The sequence below is a fragment of the Platichthys flesus genome, chromosome 14, assembly GCF_949316205.1.
Source record: "Platichthys flesus chromosome 14, fPlaFle2.1, whole genome shotgun sequence".
Classification (NCBI taxonomy): domain Eukaryota; kingdom Metazoa; phylum Chordata; class Actinopteri; order Pleuronectiformes; family Pleuronectidae; genus Platichthys; species Platichthys flesus.
The window spans coordinates 22827229-22839407 of record NC_084958.1 but is presented as its reverse complement, the minus strand read 5'-3'; positions in this window follow the sequence as shown (position 1 = coordinate 22839407).

The following is a 12179-nucleotide window of genomic DNA, read 5'->3' as shown; positions in this document are numbered from 1 at the left end:
CCTGAAAAATAAAAGCCCCGGTGCCCATGACCGCAGCATTATTCAAAACATAACCAAATAAAGACAGAGAGGATCTTCACCGAGTGGGAGGCGATGGTGCTGCTGCATCTTTTTAATCTGAGACTCTCGGTATCAGATCATCAGATGAAAACTGGGAATAAAAAGATGATCACAAGTATAAAGCCTGGTTCACGGTTTGTATCCTGATGTTCAGAAGCTGACATAATCCCCAGATTAGAGCAAAATCTGGGATTGATTGAGATTCAAGACTCTCGCCGACACTTCAAGAGGACTCATATGACGTTTGCATATTGCTTTTAATGCAAAATATAAAATAAATGTAGCTTTTTGGCAAAATTTGAGCTGCACAAAGTCAAACATTTAACTGTGTGATGATCAAATATGAAGTTTTAAAGACGCAAAAGCTTAGAGTAATTCCCGCTTCCTCGTGTGTGTGATCCCCTGTCACCAATCAGCTGTGTAGCATGAACTGTACCACAAATCACAAGATACCAAGTCATTGTGAACTGGACACAACAACAACAACAACAACAACAACAACATATTAGATACCGATTAGATCTGCTGCTACGGAAGGTGGAGAGCGCTCATAACTTAGAGAGACTCTCCCGTTGGCCTACGTCACGCTGCCGAGTGCATTTCAAATAATCTAATGATCGACAGATTCCTCTAATCTGATCACCGGGGCCGAGCCCCCGCCCATATATGGGCAAAGCTCTTCAGAGAGAGAGCCCATAGACGTGACCTGTGGTTCCACTCAGGAGACACAAGCGTCTTTCACACATCCACCGGACACGAGATGAGTCACAACTGCACGAGCACAGATCTGCTGTGTGTGTGTGTGTGTGTGTGTGTGTGTGTGTGTGTGTGTGTGTGTGTGTGTGTGGAGATGACCTGCATGCAGCGTGTTAACCCTTTGCATTCTGGGTATGATCAGTGAAGCGGTCAGATACATGCACAGTGGGGGTGACTGCCTGTGTGAGTGTGTGTGTCTGTGTGTGTCTGTGTGTGTGTCGGCATGTATAGAAAGCTTTTAGGTGACGTAACACTCCATCCCAGTAAATCTGCTGCTGATGACATCATCTCTTAAAAGCAGCAAGTGACAACATGAAACACTTTCCCAACCGTCGGGTGAACGTGCTCGTGTGTGTGTCGAGTCCCTGAATGACTCGTTTGTGTGACGCGTCGCTACCAGCTTGGGAAAAAGACACACAAGTGGTGTGTCCAATGTATTGATGTGCTAATTACTGCCTGATGTCATCTGGCAGCGTCGTGTGTGTGTCTGAGCAGCCAACAGGGAACTTAAACAAGAGAGAGGGACACATGTTGTCTCTCCTGGACCCGGCAGCTCCCCGGCTCATTTATATAAGACGTGTAAGTTTGGTTTGTTTGCCGATAACAAAACTTTTATTCTACAGAATTAACTACGAGGAAAAAAGAAATGTATTTATGATTAAATTGAACTTACGTGCGTTTATTCTGTTGGTTGAAGTTTGACACATCTGGTGTTTTTGTTTGTTTTGTTTTTATTTATAGTTAAACAGTAAAGTACCAAGCCTCACATCTCTCTGTCATCAGTTTGTTTCTGAGTAATCACTATCATTGACTTCTAATTAAACCTTTGCTGTTTGTCCTTTGGCTCAGCTCCAGTTATTATTGTTTTTTTTATGAGCAATAAAAATAAACCTGACATGGCTTCACTTTGTATCTGATTTATCAAACATGTTTTTTAAAATGAGTGCGTTTCATAATCTGGATTCTGTTCAGAGAGAAATTCACCAATCACACGTCACTGTACTGTAAATGTATAACATCTGTCTCGGGCCAGATGTTTTGGTCCCATGATGCCGCAGGAGAGATTTGTGACGCAGCTGTTCTAGAACAACTGGTTACTATTTATTTTTTTATACAATATCTTAACCCCCCCCCCCCCCCGCCCCCCAGTTCACAAGGATAAAGTGAGCGAGCAGAGAAGTTATGTGAAGCTGTGCAGAGCCTCCTCCAGCTTCTTTGTTTGGCTGGTTGCTGCTTCTCTTCCTCAGAGCTGCAGTGACTGAGCAGCAGGAAGTTGAGACCGACCTCAGAAGCCCGAAGCTTCACCAGCACAAAGAATGTTTATTCAATGTTTATTCAAAGTCCAATAAAACGCAGGAGAAGAGAAGAAGCTGCTGTTGTGATCACTCGTCTCAGTCCCAGCAGAGGTCGTCTGATTATTCAAAGTTTTATTAATATTGAAGGTTTCAAAAGTCCAAGTCAAACCAAATTCAATCCGGCTCTTCCCCCGGCTCTTAACGATCCAGATCCCGAGTGTGAACTCAGTGAGATGATTGGTTCTTCAGATACGCAGGACACAAACAGACAGATCTCTAAAACTGTTAGAATGCTTCAGCAGAAACTTGTGAGTGTTTATTCTCCTTAAATAAATCACAGTTATTTCAACCTGTTTTTTTACAGGGAAATATTTACTTGTGCACATAACTGCTCCCCTCAGCCTGAGTGCACTTCATGTCTCTCTGTTTCAATCAAAGAGCCGTTTGCCGGGATAATGAGCGCCGGCTGCACCGTGAGTCGAGGAGTCACAGCAGAGTGAGTCACCGCCGTCTCATGACCGGCTGCTCCGAGGAAACGGAAAAAAGCTCCACTTAACCTTGACCAATAAACTGTGAAGTGTGTCAATCTGCTGCATGTCTCTGGTTGGCTCCACGGGGGGGGGGGGGGGGGGGGGGGGGGCTGAGCGGACGGCTGGAGAGAACAGCCCCGAGTCAGAGGGTCACAAGTTTGATTCCCCTGAAAAGTGTGACCGTCCAGAACAGAGTCTTTAGTCAAAGTCTTGGTTACATTTGACTACCGACTGTTATTTGATGCGTGTGTAGAACTTTATTCTACTGATGGGTCGTCTTATGGATCCGTGCTGGTGACTTCCTGACGCCACAAGCATTATTTTCATATATTCCCAAACTTGTGAACACGATATCCGAAGAACACCTTAGGGAAAGTTCTTTAAATTTGGTACAAACATTCCCTGGGATGCACAGATGAACTGATTCGAATTTTGTTATTGAATAAAAAAGTTTAAGGTCGCGGGGACCCCACAAAGTTCATGTGTTGCATTGTGAACGCAAGATCATCAAATCAGTCACGGGAATCCTTTAGAATTTTATACAAAGATGAAAACCAATGAAAGTTTGGTGGTCAAAGGTCAAGGTCACTTGGAGTTTTCTCTTGCATGAGGTGTATGAGGATCAACCACAGGGAATTTCATTTCATCATTCCCTGGGAGGATTAGAATTTGTAGGTCAGAGACATTTGACCTCTCAACACGCTCCTATCCTCGACAACGCACAGAACATCCCGAGTGAATCCTTTCAAATTTGGAAAATAATGTGGTTTTCTCTTACCTCTTATTAATGCTTAGATTTTAGTGCTTAAAAGGTCAAAGGTCACAGCTACCGAACCAATCTGAAGAAGAAGACTGAAGCTGCGTTGGCAGACAGAGGCAGGGCAGTAATTCCAGTTTCATAAAGACCACCAGTGTCCATGGAGCCTGAGGAATCTACCGCCGAGCTAAAGTAAAATTGAACGATTCCACATTCTGGAGCAGAGACAGCGAACCATCCTTCACACGACTGCATTAGCTAAATGGGTGAGGTGTGAAAGAAACAGAAAAAATGTAAAAGATAAGGTATTGATTTCAGTTTAGCGGCGCGCGGGCGTTATCATCAGTGAGCGCTGAGGTCAGTTGTTCTAGCTTTGCTTTAGCTCTGGAGATTTATCACCTCTGTTGAGTCGCGGCGAGGCGGGGGAGATAAATTGAACGCTGATCCTCGGCGGAGTAAGAAAAGCAGCTTCGCTTCCAAAGTGAGATATATGTGAGATATCAGTCCGAGCATTTACGCCTCGGGACGTGATGGATGGTGCGAAATGAAAACACCAACTTATCAACAATTATTATTGAGGGGTAACTTGAGTTCTCGCCTGGCAAAGTGAACACGTTTGATGCCGTTATTGAGTGATGCCCCGGGAGTTGATTAATTCCTCGGTCGGTGGATTGTTTTAACGGATCAACGTTTTTTTTTTATTGCAATCCGTCTCCAGTTGAGGATTTCTTCTTTTCAATCCCACATGCTGTCAGACCCCCCCCCCCCCCCCCCCCCCCCCCCGCTCTCCCTTCACTCGTCCTCCACTGTCATATTTCAACAGGAGAGAGTCGAGCTCGTCATTTCCACCGAGTGAGACCTCGGCTTCTTCCCCCCCCCCCACACAGGCTCAGTTCGGTTGTTTCCTCTTCTCCATTATCAGTTCTGCATTTAGAGAGCGTCCGGAATTAATGAGTCGGATCATCAGAATCTCAACCTGACAAAGCAGCAGAAGAGGAATGAAGTAAAAAGATGATGAGAGCAGGTTTGAAAATGACTCAAATGCGCCTCGGGAGTTTATGAGTGAACGTCATGAATGAGCTGGTGCAGGAGCAGGTCTGTTAATCCTGCTAATGTAAAAAAACACAAGCCATTATGGACAAATACCATTATCCTGCACCATTGCTCACCTACTTATAGGATTTATGTTGCTTCTGAAACTCGGGTCAATGTTTGTTTTGAGGCAAGAATTCATTTTTCACTGTGTCTTTCCTCTAGTGTGTTGTTTTGGGGGAAAAGATAAAGTTTTGCAAAAGTAAAGCGAAAGTTGTAAACGGAGCTTCTGTCTAAATTTACAAAGTTATCGTAATAATAATGACCAATCAGAGCAGACTGGGCTTCATCAGGAAGGGGGGTCTTAAAGAGGCAGTGTTCGAGTCAGAGGCTGAAAAGAGGAGCTGCAGCGACAGACAGTTCTTTCTTTCTTCTTTACGTTTGAGCCTGAAAACCTTTTCAAGTATTTACTCTAATTAAAATTCCAAGTGCAGCGGTCGACCCAGACCTGCCTGTTTGGAATGGTTGGCCTGTGGTAACGCTGGTGGCAGTAAAAGATGGAGAATCAGGTGTCACTGCTACAGAGCTCTGAACGCTTCACATGTCAGAAACCTTCCTTCAGCCCTGAACAGCCCACAGGACAAGTTCGAGGCTGATAAGAGAAATGATTCAGGTGCAGATACAGATTTCTGGATTTAGTAGAACATCTTACTGAGGATAAAAAATTGCTCCTCAGAATGTAACTTTCAAACACCAGCTGTGCATCACCATTGAATCTGCACTTCCAGCGCGTTAACCCGACAGTGGAAGTCCCGGTCAGACCTCTGGCTGTGTGTCTGCTAATCGTCCAGTTAACCTGCAGCCGGGTGACACAAGGAAAACGGAGTCATCGGCGCGACGGCGAGTGAAAATGATTTGTGGGCTTCCCATGCACGTACGGTCCAAGTAGCACACATCCTGTTGTGCATGAAAGGAAGCGACTGTGTCCCGGCAAATGGGAAACGCAGAGGACACAGATGATCTGAAAAACAGGTCGTGGAAACAAACACTCTGACAGTGCAGCTGAAGACATGAGAGCTGAAGACATGAGAGCTGAAGACATGAGAGCTGAAGACATGAGAGCTACAGACATGAGAGCTGAAGACATGAGAGCTGAAGACATGAGAGCTGAAGACATGAGAGCTTAAGACATGAGAGCTACAGACATGAGAGCTACAGACATGAGAGCTGAAGACATGAGAGCTACAGACATGAGAGCTGAAGACATGAGAGCTAAAGACATGAGAGCTACAGACATGAGAGCTGAAGACATGAGAGCTACAGACATGAGAGCTACAGACATGAGAGCTACAGACATGAGAGCTACAGACATGAGAGCTGAAGACATGAGAGCTGAAGACCTGGGAGCTGAAGACATGAGAGCTGAAGACCTGGGAGCTGAAGACATGAGAGCTGAAGACATGAGAGCTGAAGACATGAGAGCTGAAGACATGAGAGCTGAAGACATGAGAGCTACAGACATGAGAGCTACAGACATGAGAGCTAAAGACATGAGAGCTAAAGACATGAGAGCTACAGACATGAGAGCTGAAGACATGAGAGCTACAGACACGAGAGCTAAAGACATTGCAGCTAAAGACATGAGAGCTGAAGACATGAGAGCTGAAGACATGAGAGCTAAAGACATGAGAGCTACAGACATGAGAGCTACAGACATGAGAGCTAAAGACATGAGAGCTAAAGACATGAGAGCTGAAGACATGAGAGCTGAAGACATGAGAGCTAAAGACATGAGAGCTAAAGATATGAGAGCTAAAGATATGAGAGCTGAAGACATGAGAGCTACAGACATGAGAGCTACAGACATGAGAGCTAAAGACATGAGAGCTGAAGACATGAGAGCTACAGACATGAGAGCTACAGACATGAGAGCTAAAGACATGAGAGCTAAAGACATGAGAGCTAAAGACATGAGAGCTGAAGACATGAGAGCTACAGACATGAGAGCTGAAGACATGAGAGCTGAAGACATGAGAGCTACAGACATGAGAGCTGAAGACATGAGAGCTGAAGACATGAGAGCTAAAGACATGAGAGCTAAAGATATGAGAGCTAAAGATATGAGAGCTGAAGACATGAGAGCTAAAGACATTGCAGCTAAAGACATGAGAGCTGAAGACATGAGAGCTGAAGACATGAGAGCTAAAGACATGAGAGCTACAGACATGAGAGCTACAGACATGAGAGCTAAAGACATGAGAGCTAAAGACATGAGAGCTGAAGACATGAGAGCTGAAGACATGAGAGCTAAAGACATGAGAGCTAAAGATATGAGAGCTGAAGACATGAGAGCTACAGACATGAGAGCTACAGACATGAGAGCTAAAGACATGAGAGCTGAAGACATGAGAGCTGAAGACCTGGGAGCTGAAGACATGAGAGCTACAAGAGCTGAAGACATGAGAGCTGAAGACATGAGAGCTGAAGACATGAGAGCTACAGACATGAGAGCTACAGACACGAGAGCTGAAGACATGAGAGCTGAAGACATGAGAGCTACAGACATGAGAGCTGAAGACATGAGAGCTGAAGACATGAGAGCTAAAGACATGAGAGCTACAGACATGAGAGCTACAGACATGAGAGCTACAGACATGAGAGCTACAGACATGAGAGCTACAGACATGAGAGCTGAAGACATGAGAGCTGAAGACATGAGAGCTAAAGACATGACAGCTACAGACATGACAGCTACAGACATGGCAGCGGTGTCCAGACGCTGGAAAGACACTTAAAGGTGCTCGAGGCCAAAAGAGGAAAACATGTCCATTGTTCAATTTGTGTCCCAGTTTCATCCAGTCGGAGTTTTAAACCTTTTCACTTTGCATTTAAGATTTCAAGTTGGTCATTCCTCTTTTTGAGTCTAAATGAAGAAAACTATAAACAGCTATCATATTTCTGTCGTCTGACCTGTGACATAACTTCCCACTGATAATAAAACTTAAACTACATGGCGACCCTCAGGATTGGGATGAACAGAAGCTTCTCTTATTATTATGTCCCTATCTGTGGTTATAGAAATCAGTTTTATTTGAACTTTCGTTTATCCTCAGATGTTTGGCTGAATATCCCAGCTCTCCGTTGACACTCACTCATGGCCGACACTCATATTCACCAGGATCTAGCTCGTGGTCCAGCTCCCAGTCCAACATGCTTGAGGAGCATACATCATGGGAGCTTTTCTTTCTCTCTCGCCCGCTCGGCCCACGCAGCCCGGCCCCGGCAGCTGTGCATGTGATGATAGGAGTTAATGACCCCAGAGGACCCTGAGTGACCCGCCCCCATCCACATCTCCTCAGCGGCTGCCATTCCATAATGCAAACAGGAACGTGACCCCCTTCCTTCCCACTGTAGCCCAGACGTGGAATCCAGCCCCCCCCCCTGCCTTCCTGCCCCCACTCCGAGGGGAATCCTCCACACGATCCGAGGCATTCCACATCCTGTCTGACTCACCCTCATGCCGAGAGAGAGAGAGGAGGGCGAGTGGGAGAGACTTAACCTCAGGAACCTGAACAGAAAAACATGAGAGACTTAAATCATATGTATTATTATATCAGAATCTTTAACAGCAGTCGCACTGTACAACCTTTACACATCTACTTCAAGATCTCACACATGCACATGTTCACATCCTCCTGCATCGTCCTGTGCTGCTGCACTTCACTCAAGTTTGTGTTTCTCCACATGAAAAATACATCTGAACTCAAATGTTATATTTGATTGTGTATTTTAGTCTATTTTTTAGACTTTCACAGGCTCTCTTGTTTATTCATGTGCTGCTGTCACTCCCTGAAGTGGGATTAAAAAAGTTTGTCTTATCTTTTCTTTTGAAAAAGATTAAAATAAATATTGGTTCCTTTGCTGTTGGTGCAGATTCGGTCTCTGTGCAACAGGGAAATCAGGAATCATGTGCAGATCGATGACTTGATGGAAGGTTTGAAAACAGCAGCAAACCAGAGTCCTGTGGAGTTCCCCCACTATGTGCACGGACTGGAAATCTGCCTAATGGGAAAAAAACAAAGAAATGATCTTCCAGTCGGCCGTGGTTATGCATGTTCAAAATTAAGTGTAAATCACATTGTAGTCTGATAATAGCTATTTGCCTTGCAAGTGATTTGCCCAATTCATTAACACTTTGCACCCCCCCCTCCCCAGTGTGTTGCTGTTGGGTTTTCCTAAAAAATAAAAGAAGGTGTAAAGATGAAGGGATGAGAGCAGCTCTTATCAGGAGCAATTTGAGCTTGTGGCCGGTGAGGAGGAAGAATCATGGCTGACAGGACTGTGCAGTATGTCTCAGATGGGACACATTTCCCCCGGTGAGGTTCTTCATGCTCTGATCACTGTACGTTAATTAAAACACAGGAAATCTAATTCAGGAAGACACAGATTTTATACCACAAAGGAAAAGGAAAGCAGCCCACCCCACATGAAGCCACATTTAAATCTGCTAGATCCAGATTTCTATTTGGATCTGCGCCTAATCCACACGTTCATGAATATCAGGCCCATAAAGCTGCTTGATTCTCCATCTTGCAATGTTGAAAAGTGACAAACACTCCCTGGATCTGTCTCCGATCCCAAAGTGTGTCTGGTACGTGTTTCTTTTGTTGAAATCATTTCACGTCCTTGTGGTCATTCATGAGTCTAGACCCTCGTAGGACTGAAATAAACACGACCAATCGTTTTATTTGAACCGAGTTAAATGAGTCACCGTTTCCGTCACAACCCAACATGCATGCAGGGCAGCAGCAGCTTCATTTTTAAAGTGAAGCCTACTCCTGCTCATTTTAACTTATTTCTAATGTTTAAATGAATGTTTCTCATGTTCTTGCTGCCGTGCGACTTTAAACCCAGATTGTGTCCTTTGATAGAAACTCTAAATCATATCCTTCTGGGAAAATTAGGAGTTTTTGACATCGTCTTCTTACCTGAGTAAATACATTTCACGTTCTTTCTTTGTTTGGGTGCAAAATGATCTCATATTTTCTTGGAGCTGGTAACGAACAATCTCAGGAAGACGGGGACCAGTGGAAACCAGTGAGAACTCAGGCTCTCCAGCTCAGAGCACAGGCACCGGTCACGTGTTGCCTCTGCGTGAATCACTCCACTGCAAACAGTGAATGAGAGAGTTCAGCAGGAATAATAGTGCAGTATTTACACAAGCTGTGGGATTTAATGTCAGGGTAATCTGAGGCACTTGTGAGTCACTGGTCTCTTAAACATGTGTTCGCCGCCGCCACACGGGTAACTGGGCAATCATACTGGTTTACTGGAGTCCTGTGTGACTCAGAGCCGTCAGGCCGCTGAGGTCCGGGCGCATCTCGTGTTCAGAGCAGAGCAGTGCGGCATTCCAAAGTAATGGACTCTATATCGGGCTCTGGGGAGTGTGTGTGTGTCTGTGTGTGTGTGTTTCTCAGTATGTGGGCTGGTATGTCGATGCAGCTGCACGTGGGAGCGCTTTGTGTGTACGTTTGTGTGATGCATGTCTGATCGCTTAAAAGAATGGTAACCATTTCTGTTTTGTTTGTGCCACCCTGGCGCACACTGACAATGAACACTGTGATCACAGGCGGGTGTGTAGGTCGTTCTGTGCACATGTGTACGTGTGTGTGTGTGTTTGTGTGTCTGTGTGTGGCCAGTGTGGCGGCAGGGCGCTCCCAATGAGTCGCACAGTCCAACAAACGATCTGTGTTGTGTGACACGCTGCTGGAGGAAAGTACCGTGGACTGGAAATAGAGATGGACGACACGTTTCCACTTCCTCCCGTGAAGCTGAAACATCCCGGACACGAGCGCGACCATCTTGATCTGCACAGACATGATCAGGGTGGAGCTGCGATGTTGCACATGTTTTGATTTTCATATTTAGTCCATGTTCCATATGCTAACATGGAGGAGGCAGGGCGGACTATGTGCAGCCTGAAGACGGCTTCACCTCTGGGAGCAGTGGGCAATATTTAGGGGCAGCAACAAAACACACAACAGTAATACTTATTGTTAGTTTGTGGTGCAGACGTGGTGCAATTAACTATTAATTATATTATATTATATAATACTGCCTTACATTGCATATTGCAATTTGACTCTGTTCACTGTTTTAGCATTTCACTTTTTACTTCACTTTTTATATCTTTTATCTTTTATATATTTTCATTTAGGTATGTTTATGTTTAAATAAATGTTACTTGACTATATGAATATGAATTTTAGAAAAAATAATTAAATAAGAAGTAAATAGTGAATAAATATATATAGTTTTTTTCTTTTATTGCTTTTCTTATGTGTATTTGTTGTGTTATTATGTTTCTATGTTCATTGTATGCACCAATAACCAGAGCAAATTCCTGGTAGGTGTACACCCACTTGGCAATAAATACTTTCTGATTCTGATTCTGATTCTGAGACGAGAAAGATTAATCTAAAAAGCCGATAGCCGACGTATTTCTGTGAATGTTACATTTCTGCTCTTTGGTGAAACTGGAAACCAGGAGACTCCCGACCTCGAGATCCTGTCCCTCACCCACAGTCTCCACATATTCTCACCCAGAGTCAGTTCATCAAGATTAGATTGTGTGTAACCTCCTGAATGAGAAGTTTGAATCAAAACAAAGCTGCAGGCTCCTGGACAACTGACGGGGCCACAGACAGTCGCAGGTCTGTGTGGATTCTCTGCAGCTCTGTCTCAGAGGCTCAATGTGCTGGAATCAAAAAAGTGAAGATTCTGTTTGCTGACTGAAAATCTAATTTCAGCCTGAGACCACCGACTGTGAATCTTCACTCCTTCATCCAGCTCGTAAATGAGTTCACGGTCAAACAGGTGAGTGGGGAGAGAGAGAGAGGGTGGGGGGGGGGGGGGGGGGTCATTTGCTGTATCTAATGAGAATTAAACATTCATGTCTCCTTAAACACACATTCATCAGCAGCAGTAAGTGTTCATTAGTATCGAGTAACATTTGCCTCCTTGATTCAACCCAAAGCCGTTCGCCCACGGTGGAAAAATTTCATTTTCCCCGACTCCTGTTGTCAATGTCATGCCGGGTTACCCACAATGCAGTGTGATGCCGGTGCCAAAGGCCTACCGGGCGCAGTCTGTCGCTCGGCCCCAAATCCGTGGCTCCTCCGCAGAGAAGTGAACTCTCACACGTTTGAAAGTGTCAAACGCTGGTGATGAGACGCTTCAACACCTCGGCTCCACCTCACTTTGGGTTCAGCAGCACAAAGTGGTTTTTGTTTTCCACGTAGATTCAGACCTGCAGCAGCAGGCGAGTGACAGTCCTGCACAGACCCACATGAAACCTGAACGTGAGAGACGACCCTCAGACTCTCTCGACATGCACGATTAAATCCCCTCAAAGGGCAGCTGGGTGAACATCAGCTCGGAGCGCGGTGGAGCCGGCTCGGCGCCGCGTGCAGCTCGCCGCAGGTCCCCCCCCCCGTAACCCGTTTACCAGTCAGCAGCACAGACCGGCGCTCGTCCACATCGAATCACTGCACCGCGTTCTACATGCTTTAATAAAAGATTATGTGCAGCACTCGGCGGATGGATGGCGCCGGGCCGGATCGGCACAGGACGGAGAGACACCGGTGGCGGGCTAATGACAGCAGCCTCAAGCTGTTCTCACACCTGCCATGGATCTGCCTCGCTCGCTTGACATTAACATCGAGGAGGGGGGGGTAATTCAAACACACA